Here is a 24,563-nt window from a genome sequence, read left to right on the forward strand (position 1 = left end):
GGTGATGGTAGTGCCTACAACATTAACAGCCAAGTTTGGGGTTGGAAAAGAAAATAACGAGTTCTGTTTCAGAGATGTTGAATTTGAGAGGCCTATATGATGTCCTGGTGGGGAGATGCTCAGGAAGGCAGCTAGTAAAGGACTATAGCTCCAGAGAATTATTAGAGCAAGACACAGAAATTTGGGGGATACAAACAGGGCAGTACAGGAATGATGATCCAGCAAAGGAACCTAAGATAGGCAAGAGAAGAAGCAAAAGAAAGTATGATAAAAGTTAAGGGAGCAGAAATTATAGAGAAGAGAAATGGACTGTGTCAAATAATACAGAGTCAAGGAGGTACTAGATCTACCAGATCATTGATAACACTGAAGAAGGCTTTTCTTTTTTTTTGGGGGGGGGGGGGGGGGGATCAAAATGTCTCCTTACATACAGTTATGAGAGAGAGAATCCACAACTATACTCAAGCAACAGTTTCTATATTCTAAAGACAGTCTTGTTATTGATAATCCGTGAAACTTTTCTTACTTTTACTTGTGAAAGTGCCAGAATTCATCTTGGATTCAATATTTCTGGGACTGGATGAATGGTATTTCATTGTGATAGTCAGAATCCTAGATTAGATTGAACCACCATATGCTCTGTATGATAATTCCTTTGACAGATTTATCCGTGCATTTGTGGTCCTAATTGATCTTCTTATTCCTCAAAAAGAATGAGACAGAAATTAAACCACCTAACTGTACCCTCCTACAGATTCCAAGTTCTATTTGTTTTACAGGTTAACATGTAAGTTTAAGTACATTAAAATCTTGTTCCAGCCACTAAGCATGAATTTGGAAAATCTCAAGTTTAGCCAAAATGCACACAAGCAGAAAATCTCTCAGTATCAGAAAGGACTTGAGAGGCCACAGAAGAACAAGAATCCTCTCTTAATATGCGCCACAATTGGTCAGGCCATTCAGTCTCTGCTTGAAGACCTCCAGTGAAGAGAAACCCAATACCTCTTAAAATAACATCTTACTCTAGGGTAGTCTTAATTGTTAAGTTTTTCCTTACACTAAATCTACATTGGCCTCTCGGTAAGAGTTCTATGCTTTGAGACTGAACAGTACAAGTCCACATGAAAGTCCTTCAAATACTTCAAGGTCATTATCATGCCACTTCCAAGTCTTCTCTTCTCCACATTCAACATTGCCCACTTCTTTCAACCAGTCCTCACATGGCACAGTGTGGAATCTATTTGCTTTCTTTAAACGTTTTCAAGCATATTAAGGTTCTTCCTGAAATGTGGTAACAAGAACCAAGTATATTACTCCAGATGTGCTTCTGACAGTTTATTTCCTCTACTATCTGAACATTGTGCCTCTCAATGTAGTCTACGATTGGGTTTTTTAGCTGTCACATTATACTTTTAGACTTGCAGTCCACTAAAATCTCACGATTTCTTTGAGGAAAACTACTGTCTAACCATGACTTAAAGGTGAGTTGAATTTTTTTTTGAACTCATGATTAAGACTGTGCTTTTATCCCTATTATATTTCATTTTATTAGATTCAGACCATTGTTGGAACTTGTTAAGATGTTTCAGTCCTGTCATCCAATGTATTAATTAGCTCTTTCTCCTAGTTTTGCATCATCTGCAAATTTGTTAAGTATACTAACTTTGTCTCTATCTAAACCATTGATAAAATCTGTAAACAGCTAGGGCCAAAGCACAGATCCCTGGGGTATCTCTTTCCAAACTAACTATTTATTGATTACTCCAAGAACACAAGTCATTCAAGCAGTACTCAATCCATCTATCATCTGGACACATCTCTTCATGCTATACACAAGAAGACCATGAGACAATTCAAATCGAAACATTCTCTTGGTCTACCAGCAACCATGTTTAAAAAAAAAAAAGGCAAATGAGGTTAATCCATCAGAGCCTTCTTTTATGAAATCATACTGGTTCTTCAAGATCACTTTCATTTTTCCATACATTCACAAACTGTCCTTTTATTAACACTTCCTAGAATTTTGTTAGAACAAAGTCAAGTTCACTGGGCAATGATCTGCCTGTATTGCTTCCAGATTTTCCATTTTTGTTTTCTCATTTTAAGTCCAAGTCAGAATGGGAAACCTCTAGCAGAAGAAAATAGAACTCCCCTATGACCCTAAAACAAATGCACCCCAGTATCATTACACTTTATTTCTTGAATAATAAACACACTTCTGCTCTGTCTACCATCCTAAATGCTGCAACAGTTTGAATCGAAAGGTCAACACATCATGACCATAAAAAAACAAACAACTATTTCTCAAATAATATACCCATTTCAAGCTTAACAACTTCTCAGAAGGTATCACATAAATCAGATAATCTCATATACGTTATTTCTGTAGTTTGTAAGAGACAACTATAACTTTTATTGTCACAATAATATTAAAAGTGAATTCCAAAAGCATTTCCATATCTGAAACTTTAAAACTAGGGCTGGAAGTATCATAGGAGCCAATTAGCTCCATCCTAGGTCCTCTAATGAAGACAGGAAAACGGCAGCAATTAAGCTAAGGTATCAGGTGGGGAAGGGGTAGGTTCGACCTGTGCTCAGGTAGAGAAAGGCATCAAGAAGAGCTGTGACATGAGACAAGTGTCAGTATTAGGGAAGACTTGGAAAAACTGGTGAGAGATAAGCACAGACTTCTAGACATTATCACTATTAATGAATAAAGAAACATTTGTTAAGTGCTTACTAAGTGCCAGTAGTCTATTTGGGGGTAAAAGAGGCTGATAATGATACTTTGCACTCCCAAATTACCAAAGGATAAAATCAGATTTACCTAAAGGGCCTCCAACATCAACCTAATAATTTCTTTAGTCACTGATTCATTTCAAAATTAGAGAGAAAAGACTTTCACTTAAACTTAGTGTGATCAGTTCATATGTAATATCAACCAATGAACCCGTTTAAATGACTGGTTACCAGATCCTTCTTGGTTGTGATTAAAGAGAAGTGAATTCACAATATAAATAAAAATGCCTTACACTTAGATAGTTGCTTCATGAGCTTTTATATAAATTATGTGATCCTCAAAACAATCCTATGAATTAAAGAAAGGTATCACTTTCTCTGCTGTTTACAAAACAAGAAACTTAAGGCTCAGTAAGGATGTGATTTACTCAAAGTTATGGTGTTTATAAATGCCCAAGTGAGCACTTGATTCTGTAACAACAGAAAGAACTACCACCAAGCAGGAGATAAAGGGATGGAGAGAAAGGAGTTTAGTGATAAATGGGAAATCACTTTCTTCCCAGCTTTATCTATGGGGACCCCCATGTACCTTCAACTGAATTAAAATGAATATCAGATATGCATGGAGATATTTTTGTCCTATAGCCATAAAGCAGGCAGATAGCTCTGATTCTGATGACTTAATAATAAACAAGAAACTTTATTAAATGACCAACTGCATAAAAAAAAAAATCTTTCTCAAGCAATCAGCATTTCGGACTACACTGTATAAGTGAAAACACTCACTGGAGTACCAGAATTCAGAAGGGATTTTAAACAAAAGATGAGTGCTTACAATATGAAAAATAACTTCCCAAGCCAAAAGAGGGAAGGGGGAGGGCAAAAAAGCTGGAGAAGAGAAACAATAAAGTACTGACAAGAAAAAAAAAGTAGATACATGGGCCCAAGGTGCCCATCCTCCTTGAGACTTCGAGTAGTCTTGTTTAACAAATAACTGCAAAGGCTTTCAGAGTGAAACATCCTGAAAAAACAAGCATGACTTTTTCTAAATATAATACTTCTACGTTCTGTGGTGCTACCCTTGGAAGCAGCTCTGAAACCTAGAATATGACTCATCAGATAATAAATGCCTCGGGCTTGAATTAACTGTGGCTCCTTGGGTTGCAGTCTTCTCCCAAGATGATCCCAATCCTGTCTTACTGCTCAAGATCAAGCAACAGCTGTCTAATAACCTTTATGTGACTCCCATTATTCCTGTTTGAAAATATAAGTACTGAAACACACTATCTCAGCCATTAAGCAGTTTTTTAAACCTCTGTTGAAAATCTCTCACTACTAGGATGAATTTATAGGAAACTAGGGCATTAGAAAGATATAGTAAGCAGTCAATGACTCCAAAGGACAAAGTCACGAGGATTTATAACTACTGTAATGTATAAAACTACTACCGTATGTAATTCATATTGTGTCTGCACATTTGTAATCTATCTTAGCTCCTTATGGCATAGGTAAAGACTGATGTATGGAATAATTCGTCTAAATACTAACTGCATGGAAAAGCAGTTAGGACATGTGAAATTATATTAGGGGTGGGGGTGGAGGTTGGGAATATAAAACATTCCTCTGGTCAATCAAGATATTAGTTGTCCCTTATTTGGATTAGCAGCTTTTGATAGGTGATCCAACTTCTCAATTACAATTCTAGATAACTCCCAAACAAGTTTACATTTTATTCTCTTTACACTCTCTCTTTTATCATACTTATATCACTTAATATATCCCTACACACACCACTGGTGTTAATGAAACTCCAAGATCTCCTAGACAATTCCAGACTATTCTCCTACACAACACTGTGTTATGTAACACTGCATAAGTGTGAGCTAAAATAATTAAAACTATTCAGACCTATTAGACGAGAGCAGACTTTGAAATGAATTTCAAAGCAAAATGTCACATGGAAATCCTGGTCAGATATGAAAGATAAATAAAACTTTAATAGTAAGAATGTTAGAGAGAGCAATTTCATTAAGAATCTCACCTTAATTCTTGCTCTGTGGAAAATGAGTTTAATTTTTTTCACTTTTTTTTTTGTCTTTTCTACACACTAGCTCAAGGAGGTAAAAAAAAATTTTAATTAGGAAGAAAACTAGAAAAAATAACCCGTTAATTTGAAACACTATATTCTATGGCATGTTCACATAGAACACAGAAAAGAGAATACTGTGAAGTCAAAGAAACAAGTCAGTCAGAACAGGCAATTGCCTATCTATCATCCATTAGTATGGCCAATAAAAGGATTTTCACAATGTACAGGATAAAGCAAGGAGATTTGTTAAGGCTTGGAGTGGAGAATTTTTCAAAGAGAAAATAAAAAGAGTGTGCCATTTTTATGAAAAACACTCTTAAGTGGTACAGAATGATTTCCCCCCCAAATCCAATGGAATGTAAGCTCCTCAAGAATAGGAAGTTTCATTTTTTTTTGTCCTTGTATTTCCAGTGCCTGACACATAGCAGGCATTTAATAAATATCTGCTGGCTGATTTCAAGGTAAATCCTCATAGACTATTTTCAATACTAACTAAGGGGAAGTAAATAGAAGGTCAAAGTCAAACTGAGTTCTAGTCCTTGTTCCTTTGTGTGTTTGGGGGGTGGAGGCAATTGAGGTTAAGGTTCACACAGCTAGTACAAATATCTGAGGCCAAATCTGAACTCACATCATCCTGGCTCCAGGGTCAGTGCTCTATCCACTGGGCCACCTAGTTGCTCCTAGTCCTATTCCTTGGCATTCATCTAGAAGGTGACAAAACAGTATCTTGACAAATTTTTGATTATTGGAAATGAAGTGTTCAACTTGAAATCATTACATTTATAGTGTCTTGTCCTTAAGTAATACTTCCTCCTCTTATGTTTTTTCCTATCATTTTTATCAAATGGAAATAGGAGGCTTTTTAACTTCAATAGATTTGATAGTTTTCAACTAGTGATACTGAAGTTTACTTGAGGTGGGGGGTCATCTCCAGTCACCCAGATCTGTATCTTGCCACTGGACTGGTCAATGATCCAGGCTGGTAACTTTGCACAGCCCTACCTCACTTAAATCCAATTTTCTTGCAAATCATGGCCTCACCTTCCTGACATCGTGAACCTCTACAAGAACAAAGGACAAATCACAACCTATGGGCAGTTCCAGCTGGGCAGCCTAGGTCCTTCCTTCCTTCCCTCCCTTCCTCTGTCCTTCTCTCCCTCTCATACCCTTACATGCAGGTGCTCTGCCTAAAGGAATACAAATTTTGATCGCTAAAACCTTGCAAGATATCTTGGGGGTTAGATTTCTTTTTTAAGGACCAAGCCTTAAATCCAAATCACTCTGGTTCTCAGGGACTGGCCAACAATAGGTCCCAGCCCAAGCCTCAATTGTTACTGCTCAGGCTCTATATATCATAATCAGTGTAAATAGCAAATGTTTCTATTTTGATCAGAAACCCAGAGGGTCTTCCCCGCCCAGGCTGATTTTTTTTTTTTTACTAGGTAAATGAGGCCACTTTTTGACTCTTTCTTACCTACCTTTAATCACTGATTGGGCGTAGTCTAAGTCAAACTGAGACCTGAATTTTTTAAAAGGCCAAGGACTCCCACGGTATTTCAGGTCATCTCGAGTTGTCCTGAACTGTATCTTGCCAATGGACCCAGATAACTTGAGAAAAGATAGCAAAGAGAGGGAAAAGTGGCATGGCACAGAGAAAATCACAGAATTTTTATAATAAGGGTAAAGAAGGCACCAGAGTGCACAGCTCTCTATTCTGATCATATCCGCTGTGCCTGGGAGTTTCAGGGTTTCCCACTTCAGTGGGTGGTCTTTACATTCCACGTGTGATACAATATAGAAACAAATTTCAATGAACAGGGGAAAGGAGTAATTGATTCCCTACAACTGATTTTCTTGTCCTGAGATTTCTATGTTTCAGGCCTATTTTTCACCCATCACCTTTTTAGGACTGTGTAAATTCTGTAAAGGAAAACCTAAAACACAGCCTACAACTCTTCATTATAATTATCCTAACTTAAAATGAAACATGGTTTGTGCTAAACTGCAATTTCAAATGACAAGAGAACTGGGTTTGAAGAAGCCAAAGTGGTATGGTGGACCCAGTCACATGCCAAATATAGGGCCAGAGAAAAGAAGTGGCAAGTTGACAATCCACATGACAATTTACTATTAGAACTTGGCTCATACAACCTATGATAATATGCTGGAAACACGTTTAGGGAGTACATACTTGTACCACCTTAACTACTGGTCATAACATAAACAACCATTTCTTCTTCTCCTACCTTGATTTATACTATTAAAAGGCGCACAAATAATTATAATTTGCCAATGAGCCCAATACCCGAACAGTTATCCCTACTCTCCCCACACCCACACTACCTGCTAGAGATGCCAACAAAAACAGGGGGATACCCACTCCTTCTGTTGGGAATGGAATGGGATAGGAGCAAGACCAATTCCTATGTTCAACCCTGCTTCCTAGCTTGTCCATAAGACATGGTTCTGAGTTTTTGCTATGGAAAATAACCAGAAAACAAGTAAAAGAAGCTAATGAAAGATGAACCTCTACTCCAGGAGTAAAGAAAACAGTGACATCTGTGTGGATGTGGCAACAGCTTTATGTTGCTCTAAAACATATGAATGATCTGACAAAGTGAAAAAAACATAAAGTGAATTTCCTCATCTGTCAAGTAAACTAGCCATTGACAAAAGCGTATGCCTAAGCCAGTGGCAGGGAATCTGCAGCCTCAAAGCCATGTGGCCTTCTAAATCCTCAAGTGAGGCCCCCTTAACTGAATCCAAACTTCATAGAATACCTCATAAGATTCCCTACCCCTGGCCTAAGTCATTAGAAGAAAATTAAACGAGGCCTACAAAGAATCAGTAAACCAAACTAAAATAAATATAAAGAAATAAGCAACAATAAACATGTATTAAATGATTAACTGGGTATCCAAAGATAAAGGTGATACTGCACTGAAGCATTAGCATACAATCCAGTAAGGGAAATAAATGGACAGACTCAATATAGTCTCTCCTTTCTATTCATGGGAATTCACAAGTATTTAAGGGAAGTAGTACTAGGATTCTGAAGCAGGAAATAATAAATGTAAAGAGAGAGGGGAATGTAACTTTGGTAAGCTAAACAGAAATGCGGCCAGCACAATGACTTCTGAAAAACTAACAGTAAAGCTAAAACAAATCCATTCTAAGTGATAAAGAAACAAGTATTATGAATTATATTTCCTGACTATTGCCCTTTAATAGAAGTAATAACGTATAAGACAATTAGGTAAAAAAAAAAAAGATACAAAGATATTTGCCCTCTTTAAGAACTATAAAATAAGACATTTTTTTACCCTTGACTGCCTTTCCTATTTTTGACAAGCGCAATTTTTTTTTCATATTCAGAAAATAAAAGCAAACCAAAGTTGACAGGAATAACTTACTGAAATTCTAACACCCTGGCCACCCTGGTTTTATTTTTTTTTTTAGGGGAAAAAACAAACAAATTTGCTCCAAAGAGGAATCTCTTTTTACGTTTCCATATTCACTAAATATTTGTTGATTGTGTATTACTTTAAATGACATAACCCAAGCAGTAAATAAATAAAACTCAAGATGAGCAATTCTCATTCTTGCCTCATAGAAAAAGCATTAATTGGTCTTGAGCAGAATTTTGTAAAATTTCAAAATAATTTCACTTTAAGATCTAAATATTCAACTCCTTTTTTGTGGGCTCAAAGAACTTTAGAAGAGGAGATCTGAAATAATCTAATCTAAATCCCTCATTTTACAGATTAGCAAATTAAGGCCTATGAATTTCACTATTCTTAGATGCTCAAACCCTTCAGGAATCTTGAACACTGGCTTAGCATTATGGGAATTTGCTCAGTTCCCTCAATGCATGTAGTCTGATCCTAGCTGATGGGCTTTAAAAACAAAAACTACTTTAATAATCATTAATGTAGTTTTTTCCATCTATTCTGGCAGTTTTACAAATGTACACATTAAAAGTATTCTCAGAGAAACTAGGTGGCACAGTGAATAGACCATTCACCCTGGAGTCAGGAGGACATGAGTTCAAATTTGGCCTCAGACACTTATTAGCTGTGTGACCTTAGGCAGTCACTTGACCACAACTGCCCCACAAAAGGGGGAGAAAAAATCTTTTAAAAAAGTATTCTTCATGACTAAAAATCTCAAACTATTATAACTCAAATATTTTGAAAATAGTCATCATACTTGGCTAATTCTCTGGTGATTTACTGACTTCTATGATTTAGATTCCTTAAAAATAAAGAATTTGAGCTTTTGATGTCCACAAACAAAACATGATTTTTAAAATTCTGCCATTTGAACTAAATAGGTTACCTAAATAATTTACAACAAACTTCTTATACAGTTCATATTCAATTATGTCAAAATGAGAGTTCATTTATCTTATTCAATTCTTTTATGTACTTTAGCCATACATGTCATTATTACTGATTTATAGTCAAGAAAGGACTCTCGAATTTGACAAAGGGACCAATGGTCGTTTCCTGTATAAGACAGGAGGCCACTGGACTACAAATCTCTAAGGCTTAGGTTCCAATTCTTATTGCCACTCACTACTTCTAGGCAAGTAACTTTACCCATTTATCTTTTCCTTAGTTTTTCCATCATTAAGAAAATCAGAAAAATAAATATTTACCTTGATCATTACTTTCACAGTTACATGATGCTAAAATATGGTAACAGACAAATGAAAGCACTACTTAGTAAAGTTCTATACAAAACTAAGGGATTATATGATAATGTCTATACTTTCATGCTAAGGAAAAAAGCATTTCATCAAAAATCTTTCTGGGTTCATTTTAACCAGTTGTACTGTTTACTCCCCCCTGCCCCACTAGTGGGAAAGGATACAAGTGAGTAAATGATCACTAAGGATCTTTTGAGAACTGCTGTTATGAACAGTAATGATATCAAAAATTATAGGGAGTGCTCCTGTTGAATAAAGTGGACAGTCAAGAAGGACAGGAACTGAGTGCAGGCAGATGGCCCTAGAGAGGTGTCTGACAGTGAAAGTGAAGAAACCATATAAATTAACAGTACGAGGGAGTAAGATTCAAGATTTTTGTTTTGTTTTCTTACGGAATGAGAATGTTTGCAGGCAGCAAGTTAAAGTCAGAAGGTACAGAAAGGCTGAAATTGAGGTGGGGAAGGTATTCTCAATGGGCCAAGTTCCCAAAGGGGACAAAGGGCACTCCACCTCCAATTCCATGTTTTTTCACTAACTGTCCCCCATCAGCATCTATAACTTTTGCTTTTCTTCAAGACTCAGTGATAATCTCACCTTCTCTAAGATACTTTACTTGTCCACTCTCACCCCTCTTTGTTGGCTCCTTCCCTCTGAGAATACCTCCCATTTTCACTAAGTATATTTTATAAGTATATAAGAGTCTCTCTTGTTAGAACATCAGTTCACTGAGGTCAGGGACTATGTTTTAGCTTTTCTTTATGTCTCCACTGATTAATACAGTGCCTGACTCATAGTATTCATTTGCTAAATGCACCTTGACTGAATGAGATAAATGTTTCATGAACTCAGTAGGGCTGCAGGGGGTACAATGTGAGCAATCAGGATACACCTAGGTTTAAACGCTACCAATGCCTAATCAACAGAAGGGCAAGGTGAAAAGGAAGCCAAAAGTGGAGGGCAAGTGTATAGTTAATATGGTTAATTATAGGATCAAGGCAGAAAAGTAAAATTAAAGAAGAGGTATGGGTGAAAAAGTGCTGGAAGTCACTAGCACAATATGGTGAAGGAAAAGTGTGGGACAGAAAGAGTGAATAATAGATAACCATTAGAGAAGGTATCTTAGAGTTCAGTATCATAGGAAACTGCACATCCATGATGGTGAGGTACAAGTCAAACCATGACTATCTCTACAGGTAGCTAAAGTAGAGTGAAAAAGATAGCTATTTCTCCATTATATCATGGAAGATAAGAAGAGGAATACATTTTGAAGCCAGGGTTTTTAAGGGAGCATCATTATAAATACTGAAGCACCCAAGTATTCAAGTATGAGGTACATACTTTAATGTAAGCAGAGAGAGGTTGGGATATAAAGACTCTAAATTAATTGAGGGAAAAAAATAATGATAACAAAGAAAATCTAGAAGTGTTATTAAGATCAATATGGCACCTCCTCTTCCTAGGAAAAGTGGAATGAGACAAAGGACAACCTGTACTGGTGGCCAAGGATATTGTTATCAAGTAGGTTTCATTAAGTACAAGAAAATGCAAACAATGAGATTTAGGATAAAAGGAAGTTGGTTGATGATAGCATAAAGTTGCAGAGAACAAAGGAAAATGGGAACTGGGAAGACTAAGGCTAAGTTAGATGGGAATGAGAATGGAAAGTAGTCACCAGAAAAGGAGCTTTCAGCTTAGCAGAAGGTAGCTACAACACAAGAAGCAAGAGATAGGAGTTTGACAGTCAAAGAAAATAGGCTACTGTGAAACAAGCTGCTGATCTCTTCTGACAATATGGAGTGGAGATAGCTGTTGGGGGTGGAAGCTCAATTCCATGTGGACAGTCTCGGGTGGGTAAAGGTGGGAACTTCTAAATCTTAGAGTTCTCATGAGGCCCTCCAGAAAACAGCAGGGAATCGAGGAGTGAGACCGAGCTATCTCGTGTATTTCCGCCTCTTCCCGTGAGAAACGTGATGGGAGAGAGCTCTCCCCGCCCTCGAGATTGGCCCGGGTCTGGGCACACCTATTGTTATCTAACAGGCACGGTATTCAGGTGCAAACTACGCGGCCGGAGAGCTTAAGTAGGGTCAGGAAAGCCCGAAGGCGCTCTTAGCGAGGGAGGGGCCCTTACAGGACAGAAGGCGCCTCTTCCCTCTTTCCTCTCTTCGCTCTCCCCTCCCCCTCTCTCCCCACTTACACTTCTACTTCCAATCTCTTACCGTAAGATCTTTGCCTCCTTGGGAGATTTCTCTCTCCCTCCTAAAGAAGAGCTCCCCCTGCACATGTAACCAGGACCCTGAATAAAGCCTAACCCTTGTTCGACTCCGGAAAGTCTCTTCTCTCATACGTTTATCCGGTTTGGCCAACCGAAGACCTGGGACAGGTAAGGTAAGACTTGGGTAGCTCTCAGGCCTCTAGGCCTGGCAGATAGCCACTTTGCTCATTTGTCCTTCACTATCATATTCCTTAAGAGATATCACTGCCTCTTCCTTTCCTTCTCCCCTACCCACCACTGCTTCCTGCAGTGACAAGGTTCTCCACCTTCCCTGTGTAACTCCAAGGAACAATTTCCTCCTCCCCAGGCCCGGGCTGATGACATAAGTAGTTCAGAGGAAGTATCTTGGCTCTCATGGTTCTGTGGATGAAGATTATCCAGGACAAGTTCAACCACACAGGGTTTGTTGAACAGGTACCCCAATAAAAGAAGGCCACTAGCCACGATCCTCAACTTGGAACCCGATGTGGAGGAGTTAGACTCTGACAAACCCAATTAGAGTGTTTTGATTGAGGAGGCAGCACAGATGCTGTATGTACTGATTCATGCCCACTACCTCCTCACATATGGCACTGCCTCGATGTTGGAAAAATACTAGCTGGGAGACTTCGACTATTGTCCTTGTGTACATTGTGAAAACCAGCCCTTGTTGCCCATTGGACTGTCAGACATCTGCCCCAAATACATAGATGTTTACATACTCAAGTCATTCAGGCACCACCACACAGATGGTGCCTTACTTTGGCACTCACTTTCCCCACATGTTCCACATGTTGCATCCTGGTACAGATCCAAGGGGCCAGCCAACTAATTTGGATCTAGGTTATATGCTTCAAGATCTACCCCATAGCTTATCCGTGTTAGCTTTAGATAATCAGAAACTTTAAGAGCTCCATAAAGATCATCCACTAACTTATTTATCTCCCTCTCCCCACCCAACACATCAGGCTGCAACACCATTTCCCTCTCTGTGCCCCCACCCATGCATACAACTTTCTAAAATCTCTAATGGTTTTTAGCTTAAACTAAGAAGTCTTTTTGGTGGTATGGTAAGAGTATGAAATAAAGTGGAGGAAAAAGCCAACAAAAAAAATGTTAGTACCAATGATCACATAAAGGAGGTCTCTACTTATGGGCAGCATGTAGTCACTTCCTTCCACCATCCCTCTGTCATAAGTCCACTAAGTGTTCAAGTTTATGAAAAAGATAACTTCCAATACAGTGGTATATCTTGGAGGATATCTACATCGTTTGTGATGATAAAGTGCACTCCAAACCTGCAGTCCCCTCCTCTGACGGGCTGGTTCCTCTAAGAACCATCATTTTAAAGAAAACATGCAGGTTAGCCATCACATCTTCATCCCTCTCCCAAACTCTACACCAGACTCTCCAGGTTTTATTTACCATATCCTAGCACAGAGTATTTTCTCCCCTCACTCACTTTTAAATCCTTTTATGTGCTGTCTTCCCTCATTAGAATGCAAGCTCCTTCAGGACAGAGATTATTTTCTTGCGTTTGTATTCCCAGAGCTTAGCAAGAAGCCTGGTAGAAGGTAAGCACTTAATAAATGCTTGCTGTTAATCTAACTTAATGATGGACGGCAAACACTTTGTCAGGTTATAATGTCAGACAGCAAGTGACAAAAGGGGGCAACTTTAAAACTGATGACATCCATGGTAAACTTAACTCACTAAAATTATCTATCTCCCATTTCAAAATCCTTTTCTCATTTCTCCCCATACTCATTTTCATTTTGGGAATTTTGGAAATGAGAGAAATATTCAAAAAGAATGTTATTGCTGTAGAACCCCCTTTAACCATCAGGTGGTATATTTCTTTGCTGTTTGGGATGACTTCACTCAAAAATAATGCTCACTACAATCCAAATATTCACTCAAATGTGAGATCCAGCTTTCCTAGTGCTGGGAGAGTGAGAATTTCAAACACAAAATCAATATAAGGAACAGGTCTTCACCATGATTTCCCCAGCACAGTAATACAATGCCAACCAACTTTGTGAACTACAGAAAAGAAAGAAATATAACAAAAACTGGGGACAGAATCTTAATGGAAGGAAAGGTGGGTCATATGTAAGAAACTGAGATATTGTATAGAAGATGGGGTATTAGAACTTAGATAAAGAGGACACAAATAAGTCAGAAGGAGATTGTGTTAAAAGGAATATAATTTTGCATTACGCAAACCAGAAAAGGACCTAAAACATCTGACTAAATATCAAAAAGTGAACCTTCTGAAGTTGAATGACCCTCCTTGCACTATATAATAAATTCCTTTAAACTTTGTCAGATAAACAAGCTAGATATGCTAAAAAGAGAATGCATCCTCTCCCATGAGTCTGTGAGACTTTCTAACACAGACTGACACATACTCAGGCACCAGCCAACTGGAGCCATACAGAGTAGAGATTACTGTTCTTGCACTCCATCCACCAGCAGGACTCCAAGCCTTTACTGGCAAGGTCTTTCCTTGGTCCATCCCATTTTCCCTTCCTCTTTCTTCCAATCTTCATCTCCTTACTCACACTCTAAATTCCAGTGTAACCAATGGGTTACACCCTTCCAAGATTCAAATCCCATCCTCAAAATCCCCAGGCACTAAGGTGTCTCATTTAAGTATTAATCTAATTACAGCAACTGGCACTAGCTAAGAATGACTAATAATACACTTAACAGTGGAACAAGGGAGGGTATTGGCACCCCAAATGATTTTAACTACCAGACTACAGATTCTTTAAATAAATTCCAAATTGGTAAAAACTTGAAGGTAGATCTTTTTTAATAGGGGATCTGGCCTACAGTGCTTTCTCTCATCTAGTTCCTGGTCCAACAAGGGAATAAAACATCTCATCATAACTGAACAAGCAGGAGGAACCCAAAACGACACATCACTACAATCTCTACCTTTTCAGGTTGCTTTTCTTTATACTCACAATATTCGCTAAAATTATCTACTTAGAATCGTCCATTTAGTCCAACTTCTCCATTTCACAGATGAGGAAATAGGGGCTGAAAGTAATTTAAATGACTTGTCTAAGGACACACAGGTAAGAGTAAGGGGTACGGTCATGATTCAAACTCAAGTCCTCTATTTCCAATAAGACAGACAGAGAGAGAGGTAAGCAGACACAGAGAAAAGAAAAGACCTGATAAAGATAGGAGATTGTGAGTGCCAAATTCAAAAAAATGGGGCAGGGCTCATCTGGGGAGAGGGAAGAGAAAGAAGAAAGCCTGCACTGCTTTAGTAAGTAACTACCTCACATGTCTTCAAGGAATTCTCTTTAAAAGCAATATATTTTACTAAATCTGGTTTGACACTGCATTCAATTTAGCTACAAAGCTATATTCTTATGTTGGTCATATAAGTATTTGTGTCTGGTTTCCTCTGAATGAATTCTTACTGATGCAGCACATTACCACAAGGCACAAAAAATAAGTTACAGCTTTCCAGAACTCTTAGCAACTCCTTCCTTAGACAGTGAGGGACACAATCATATTTTAATAAGCTATCTTCTTTCTCATTCCAGGATGGGAGGGGTGGGAGGAGAGAAGGAAGATTTTTGCTAAATAATAATGATAATTTAAAAACCTATTTTCATATTCTACAGTATATTTGTTGGGGGGAGAGGGGAGCAGAGAAGAGAATTTGGATTCCTCCCTTCCTCAACTTATCCTGTATTCTAGCTTATTTCTTTTTTCCCCCATTTATTTCTTATTTTTCACAGAATTTTATTTTTTTCCAATTATAAGTAAAGACAATTTTTGGCATTCATTTTTACAACATTTTGAGTTTCAAATTTTTTTCCCTCCTTCCCTCCCCTCTTCCTAAAATAGTAAGCAATTTGATATAGCTTATATATATGCAATCATGTAAAACATTTCATTTCCATATTAGTCACAGTTGTGAAAGAAACATACCAAAAGAAAAAAAAACATGAAATAAGTAAAATAAGTAAAAAAAGCATATGCTTCGATCTGCAATTAAGAGTCCATCAGCTTTTTATCTGAATGTGGATAATATTTTCCATCATGAGTCCTTTGTAATTGCCTTGGATCACTGCATTTCTGAGAAGAGCAAAGTTATTCATAGTTGATCATCACACAACGTTGCTGGTACTACATGCAATGTTTTCCCAGCTTTGTTCATTTCACTCAGCATCCGTTGATACAAGTCTTTGCAGGTTTTTCTGAAGTCTGCCCTTTTATCATTTCTTACTCCATGTATTCCACTGCATTCATATACCATGACTTATTCAGCCATTCCCCCATTGATGGGCATCCTCTTTCAATTTCTAATATTTGGCCACCATGAAAAGTGGCTGCTATAAGTATTTTTGTACATGTAGGTCCTTTTCCCTTTTTTATGGTCTCTTTGGGAAACAGACCTAGTGGTGGTATTTCTGCATTAAAGGGTATGCACAGTTTGCTTGTCCTTTGGGCACAGTTCAAATTGCTCTCCAGATCAGTTCACAACTCCACCAACAATGCACTAGTGTCTCAATTTTCCCACATCCTCTCCAACATTTACCATTTTCCTTTTCTGTCATATTAACTCTGACTCATTTCTTATTTCCAGTCTTTTCTTTGCAGAACTTCTGATACTACACCCAAAAGTCTGAAAGGTGATGTATTTACTAAAAGGGGTTGCAGTGATTAGCCATAACTGAAGTACTCTGACCCATGACTACTTCTATAGATAAAAGACAAAAGACAAAAATGCAGACTCTATCTTAACGATGAGAAGACTTGGGTCCTATCTCTAACGTGTTTGGGGAAAGCACATGCACGTGTGTGCACACACACACTATAACAATAACTTTTATGAGACTTCAAAGTATGTTTAATAAATAAGGGGTGCCTTTAGAATCAGGTTAATCTGGGTACTGTCTTTGGTTCAAGTACCACCTGATACATACTTGCTGTGTGGCACTAGTCAGTCAGTCAATCAACAATAATTTAAGTACTTATTGTGTACCAGATACATATTCTAAAAGGGAGAACACATGCAAAAAAAATTGTAGATACAAGACAGGTAGATGGAGTGTAGATAGGGATAATGTGAGAAGGAAGGTTTTAAAAGCAAGGAGAACAGGAAAGGCTTATTACAGAAACCAGAATGAGTTGAATCTTTTTTTTTTAAATTAATTAAATTTATTTATTTAACTTTTAACATTCATTTTCACAAAATTTTGGGTTACAAATTTTCTCCCCTTTTATCCCTTCCCCCCCCCCCCAAACACCAAGCATTCTAATTGCCCCTATGACCAATTTGCTCTCTCTTTTATCATCCCTCTCTGCCCTTGTCTCCATCTTCTCTTTTGTCCTGTAGGGCCAGATAGCTTTCTATACCCCTTTACCTGTATTTCTTATTTCCTAGTGGCAAGAACAGTACTCGACAGTTGATCCTAACACTTTGAGTTCCAACTTCTTTACCTCCCTCCCTCTCCACCCCTTCCCTTTGGAAGGCAAGCAATTCAATATAGGCCAAATCTGTGTAGTTTTGCAAATGACTTCCATAATAGTTGTGTTGTATAGGACTAACTATATTTCCCTCCATCCTATCCTGTCCCCCATTACTTCTATTCTCTTTTGATCCTATCCCTCCCCATGAGTGTCGACCTCGAATTGCACTCTCCTCCCCATGCCCTCCCTTCTATCATCCCCCCCACCCTGCTTGTCCCCTTATCCCCCACTTTCCTGTATTGTGAGATAGGTTTTCATACCAAAATGAGTGTGCATTTTCTTCTTTCCTTTAGTGGAATGTGATGAGAGTAGACTTCATGTTTTTCTCTCACCTCTCCTCTTTATCCCTCCACTAATGAGTCTTTTGCTTGCCTCTTTTATGAGATAATTTGCCCCATTCAATTTCTCCCTTTCTCCTCCCAATATATTTCTCTCTCACTGCTTAATTTCATTTTTTTTTTAAGATATGATCCCATCCTCTTCAATTCACTCTGTGCACTCTGTCTCTATGTATGTGTGCGTGTGTGCATGTGTGTGTGTGTAATCCCACCCAGTATCCAGATACTGAAATGTTTCAAGAATTATAAATATTGTCTTTCCATGTAGGAATGTAAACAGTTCAACTTTAGTAAGTCCCTTATGACTTCTCTTTGCTGTTCACCTTTTCATGGTTCTCTTCATTCTTGTGTTTGAAAGTCAAATTTTCTTTTCAGCTCTGGTCTTTTCATCAAGAATGCTTGAAAATCCTCTATTTCATTGAAAGACCAATTTTTCCCCTGAGTATTATACTCAGTTTTACTGGGTAGGTGATTCTTGGTTTTAGTCCTAGTTCCTTTGACTTCTGGAATATCCTATTCCATGCCCTTTGATCCCTTAATGTAGAGGCTGCTAGATCTTGTGTTATCCTGATTGTATTTCCACAATACTTGAATTGTTTCTTTCTAGCTGCTTGCAATATTTTCTCCTTGACCTGGGAACTCTGGAATTTGGCCACAATGTTCCTAGGAGTTTCTCTTTTTGGATCTCTTTCAGGCGGTGTTCTGTGGATTCCTTAAATATTTATTTTGCCCTCTGGTTCTAGAATCTCAGGGCAGTTTTCCTTGATAATTTCATGAAAGATGATATCTAGGCTCTTCTTTTGATCATGGCTTTCAGGTAGTCCCATAATTTTTAAATTGTCTCTCCTGGATCTATTTTCCAGGTCAGTTGTTTTTCCAATGAGATATTTCACATTATCTTCCATTTTTCCATTCTTCTCGCTTTGTTCTGTGATTTCTTGCTTCCTCACAAAGTCCTTAGCCTCCATCTGTGCCATTCTAATTTTGAAATAACTATTTTCTTCAGTGAGCTTTTGAATCTCCTTTTCCATTTGGCTAATTCTGCTTTTGAAAGCATTCTTCTCCTCATTGGCTTTTTGAACCTCTTTTGCCAATTGAGTTAGGCTAGTTTTCAAGGTGTTATTTTCTTCAACATTTTTTTGGGTCTCCTTTAGCAGGGAGCTGATCTGCTTTTCATGCTTTGACTTCATGTCTCTCATTTCTCTTCCCAGCTTTTCCTCTACCTCTCTAACTTGATTTTCAAAATTCTTTTTGAGCTCTTCCATGGCCTGAGCCCACTGGGTGGGCTGGGACACAGAAGCCTTGATTTCTGTGTCTTTGCCTGATGGTAAGCATTGTTCTTCTTCATCAGAAAGGAAGGGAGGAAATGCCTGTTCACCAAGAAAGTAACCTTCTATAGTCTTATTTCTTTTCCCTTTTCTGGGCATTTTCCCAGCCAGTGACTTGACCTCTGAATATTCTCCTCACACCCCCCTCGCCTCCTGATCCTCCCAGCCAGCGTTTGGGGTCTGAGATTCAAATGCTGCTTCCAGCCTCAGGGCTTTTGGCGGGGGCAGGGCTGCTATTCAGTGTGAGATTAAGTTCAGGTGCTGAGATTGGGGCAGGGCCGCCTCTCAGGCTCAGTTCCCTCAGGGGGTTTATGCACAGACCTTCCACAATGGATCTAGGCTCCTGCCCCCTTGGGGAGCCCCAGTCTGCAGTCGCCTCTCAGCTTCTACCTCCTGGGGGGGCCTGAGTTATGGGGGCACCCCACTCCTCTCTCTACCCGCCAACGAGACTCTCTCACTGACCCCCGTCACCTGTGGGTGGAGGGACTTGTGCGGTCGCTGGAGACTCTGTCCCTGAAGCCTGCTCGGATCTGTACCTCTCAGTGCCACGGCCGCGGAAGGTCAGGGCTGGGCTCCGCATCTGCAGCACGACGGACCTTTTGCAAGAGGTTTGCAGGTCCCTCTGTGGGTGGAGGGACCCGCGTGGCCGCTGGAGATCCCGTCCCTGAAGCCCGCTCGGTTCTTTTCCTCTCGGTGCTGCGACCGCGGCAGGGCTGCACTCAGCTCCCAGTCCCGGCGCCCAGTCCGCAGCGCGAAGGACCCCCCGCAAGAGGTTTGCAGGTCTCTCCGGAACAGAAATCTCCCTCGCTCCAATGTTCCGTGGCCTCTGGGTGCAGAATTCGCCATGAGTTACTTCCCTGTAGCCGTTCTATGGGTTGTGGGTTTGGAGCTATGTGTATGTGCGTCTTTCTACTCCGCCATCTTGGCTCCGCCTGAGTTGAATCTTAAAGGAAGCTATGAACCTTTGGATGAAGAGAGGACAGAGGGCATTCCAGGTATGGCATGGGGGAGTGGGGGGAGGGACAGCCAGCATAAAGACATATTTGGGAGATTGAGTGTTGTGGGTAAGGCTAATGTTGATAGATTTAGAATTGGAAGGCAGAACCATTTAAGAAGACTGAAAAGTTAGAAAAGGGTTCAGTCTGCAAAGGGATTTAAAAGTCAGTGGATTTTATGTTTGATCCTCAAAGTAACAGGGATCCAATGGAGCTTATTGAGGGGAGAGAAGACATGATCAGGCCAGCACTTTGGGAAATACATTTTGATGGCTAAGTGGAAAATGGAGTAGAATGGGGAGAGAAGTGAAGAAGGGGGACCACCCATAAGGCTACTGCAATAATCCAAACAGGAGGTGAAGAAGTCCTACACCAACTAGGGTGGAGAGGAAATGCATATGAAAGATTTAACCTTTCAGTGCCTCAGGAAACTCCAGAAAACTGCAAGTTGCAGAATGGCTGCGGCTTTGCACTGATAAAGGAGTCGCCTTCCTAACCAGGAGCTCCTTACTTACACTGATAAAATTTCAAATACAGCCCAAATATATATCACTCCTCAGCCTGGAACATATAAAAGATGTATACTAGTAAACTAGGCTTGTGAACATCTTATATGACAACTGGGATTTAGAGAAACTGTGTAGTAAATCCATATTGAGACCTACAAGCAAACTTTTCAATTATATTCAATTATAAGCCTTCTCATAATCAATTTATATTTTCCGCATAGATTTCCATGAGACATCCATGCTCTCCTTCAACTACTTACACTATTCAAATCAAAAAGCACTATATAATATATATATCATTAAAAACCTCACAATTTTTTGTTGTCTGAAAAACATAACCTGGGACAACTGCCAAGGAGATTTGTCAACTGACAGTGTAAATCTTGGGGAAACAAATCCTCTTCTGGTGCATTACATTCCGTGCTACAGAGGAAATTCTCTCTAGTGATATACATACAGTAGTGAGAAGTCAAGATACAAGAAAGCTTCCTAAGACTCTCATTTTAAATGCTCAGAGGGCAGAAAAATGAATAAAGACAATTATTACACAATCTCAATGCAGTCTTGAGTTAACAAAACACTACTACCAAGTATTTCAGAAGTGTTATTGATGTTTCACAGCTCCCACTAATCTCAAGAACTCCTTGAACCCTTTCTTATACTCCAGGAAGAGATGACCTACAGCTAGTTTGTGCTCTTGTTGTCATTAATCAAAGACTCCAAAGATAAGCAGAATTCTACAGCACGCAGGCAGTACTGGACTTCTTCCCAGCAGTTGTGACAATGTAATGAAAGATGGTACTCCTGCAGTTCTCTTGGAGGTTACAACAGCAGGAAATATCAAAAAGTTGCTTACAGTTCACCACAGATAAAACTTTTCATTAGCTCCCTCCTCATCTGTTATCAGTTCCACAGAAACCCATCTCACTCCTGAATAAATGCATCTTTTACTTGACATCAGTTTGTGAACTTATATGTTGTACAAGGCTTCAGGCAAAGAAAAGCAAATCACTTCACTGGGGCAACATTAAAAGACAAGAAGTAAAATGTTCTCTCTGAATTAGTAATTCATATATGGATATATTGCTTTTTTGTGGTGCCCTGAGGAATCCTGTGTGCTTGTGTGCATCTACTCAGTAACCTCTCAGATCTTGAAGGATTCATTCACCATGTTTCACCCTGTTCAATCCTAAACCACTCCATCAGACATTCACACTGCCACCATCATGGTGAGTAGGAAAATCCTTTTTCACACCACAGAGTGCTAAAAGACTTGTCCTAGGGTAGGTAGGTGGCACAGTGGTTAAAACACCAATCCTAGGGTCAGGAGGACCTGAGTTCAAATCTGGCCTCAGACACTTAATAGCTGTGTGACCCTAGGCAAGTCACTTGACCCCAACTGCCTCCAAGGGGGAAAAAAAAAAAGATTGATCATAAGGAAGAATTTAAATTGCAATTAAGAATTTATAATCTTCAATTTCCTACATTCAGGATAATCACATGGAAGCTTTCTAATTAAACTAAACAAATTCCTAGCACATTCTTCCTTCTTTTTTAACTAGGTAAGAAAATGAATCTACAAATCATTGCTCTGTTCAATAGTAAAAATTATTAAACTTGTGCTCTAATGATAGGGGTAGCTATAGGCACAGTGGACAGAGTGCTAGGTGTGGAATGAATGAAGACTCATCTTCCTGAGTTCAAATCTGGCCTCAAACACTTACTAGCTATATGACCCTGGACAAGTCACTTCCTCCACTGTTCCTTATCATAAAATGAGCTGAAGAAGGAAATGGCAAACCACTCCAATATCTTTGCCAAGTAAACCTCAAATGGAGTTATAAAGAGTTGAACTTGACTAAAAATGACAAAACAACAATTACTACTAATGATGGACGCCTACTCAATACCTGCATAACTAATGGCAAAGTAAAAAAACTAAAATAATAAACCAAATGGAAGGACATGAATATTCTGCCCGTAAGTGCCTACTCCTTTCTAAGGCCAAACATATGAGATGATCACAAAGAAAAAGGTTTTTCAAAGATCCAATTACAGTCTCCTAAGATGGCTCCTCTTTAACTGAGAGTTTCCAGGAACTATACTTTAAAAGATGGCAGTGAAACAGAATTCCTTTGTGTATTATAAGCCATTCATTCACTAGAGCATAACTTCAAAATTCTCCTAACATGTTATAAATATTCTGAGCAAGCCAAATTAACTTTACAAAATATAAGTATGATACATACCATGCAAAGCAAAGTGTTTCAATGGTTACCATCTGCCAACTCAAGAACTTGGGTTTGCAGTTCACATAAAATTCACTTGTCTCTATAAATCACTCATCGCCTATATACATGTACAATATTTTTTGTGACATTCTGAGACTGAGTCCTGTCACCTTGGGATGGTCCAAGGCTCATCTACAAGTCAATTAATCTGAACGTATAAAAAGAGCCCCAAAAAGTGTGACCTTTAACCAGGCTATCTTTCTTCTTTGGACAAGATTTTCCCCTCCATTCCACATAACTTGCTAAGTTAAAATGTTTTGTATTTGAATACTGTTCTATTTTTAAGTACTTTTAAGCCATGACAACTGAAAAATAGTTGCAACCGTGCTAACCTGCTAACATTCTACTAACTTTTAAAATGTGCCTAAAATTAGAGGAAATTTCTGGGGGTTGGGGGTGGGAAGGGAGGGTATGATATAATACAGTAGAAAGAATACAGGCTGGGGAACTATCTCTAACACTCAGTATATCTGTGTGACCTTGAGTAAGTCACACCCTCCCTAAACCTCAATTTCCCTTATCTGTAAAATGAGGGGCTGAACTCTTCCAGCATTCAGAGGCTTCGTAAACATATTTCAAGTTCAGATGTGTTCTGTGTCTGAGTTTGCTGCTCTAAAGTGCTCTGAAACCTCTTATTAGGGGGATCCCCTGAATTTACACTTGCTGTATATCCCTAACGTTTTCTGGCTGCCTGTGAATTCTTTGAAAACAATTAATTTGAGACGTCCCTTAGATTTCCAATACTGGTTAAGGCATGCAAAGACAGTATTTCAGTACTCCACAGTAGTAGACTTGCCAATTTCTTACATTCAAAGCTAGTACATAATGTGCTGCTGTTTATTAACAGATCTGTTTTGCCAAGAGCACATATGGTTTCTTCAAACTCTCTTTTTAATGGGAAAAACTCCACGAGGACTTAACTTCCTTGAAACGAAAACACCTGAAAAAGAGAGTTGTTGGAATGGAGACTTAGAAATGGAGCCCAGTTCTATAAAGTAATACAAAGGATACCTCCACAACAGAACAATTCAACTCTCCTTTAACATGCTGTTTCTTATTTACTCAATAGATGCGACATGATGCTATGAACCATTCACATAGTAGAGTTAACATTTTAAATCACTTTTTCCTTAATATACCTAAGCTGATGCATTAGCTAACCAAAACCAATTTCTTGCTAAACCCTATTCAGGAAACGTCTTGAATAGATTATTTACTATACTACATACTACACAAGAACTGACAAATGTACTGTACTGCCCCTCCTCCCTTTTTATTTAGTTCATCCTGAAATACTATTTTATTTTGAGGATAACAATCTTTTCCCTCACTTGACCTTGAAACCTCCTCTCCCAGACTGTTACAGTTTTCTAAGTCTGCCTTGGAACAGTTTCATTGTTCTCAGTTAAAGAGAAAAGGGGGTGGACACCTTCCATCCTTGGGACCAGTAATGTCTCACTGCAATCAGAGAAGTCTCCCTGAAACCACAATCTCCCCTGTGGCAGCATCAACAGCTACCACTGTGCCAAAATAACAAGGTTTCTAATACAATACTTCCAATTCATAGCACCTCTGTATTGCTCATGACCGTTACGGGCCAATTATAACCTTCTCTTTTGACATATTACAGAACTAGAAAGTTCACTTTCTAAGGTCTGAAAACCAGAGAACCCAGAATTTTATCTTATAAATGACACTCTTTCAAATATATTTTATGGCTCTCGGTAACAAAAAGGCACCATGTGACTTTTTTCTGTTTCCCTTACAAGAAAACAGTTTGGGCTATCAGAATGTGTAACTAAGAAGAAAC

General features: G+C 38.8%; 1 protein-coding gene and 1 pseudogene across 1 annotated transcript in view; one reads left to right on the plus strand and one right to left on the minus strand.

Moving 5' to 3' along the window:
* MYO10 (myosin X) overlaps positions 1-24,563 on the minus strand; it is a 254,020-nt gene that overhangs the window by 199,345 nt on the left and 30,112 nt on the right. The gene's annotated exons all lie outside the window — the stretch shown is intronic.
* On the plus strand, positions 9,835-12,736 carry LOC140498758 (casein kinase II subunit beta pseudogene; annotated as a pseudogene).

The sequence above is a fragment of the Notamacropus eugenii genome, chromosome 4 (genome assembly GCF_028372415.1).
Source record: "Notamacropus eugenii isolate mMacEug1 chromosome 4, mMacEug1.pri_v2, whole genome shotgun sequence".
Classification (NCBI taxonomy): Eukaryota; Metazoa; Chordata; class Mammalia; order Diprotodontia; family Macropodidae; genus Notamacropus; species Notamacropus eugenii.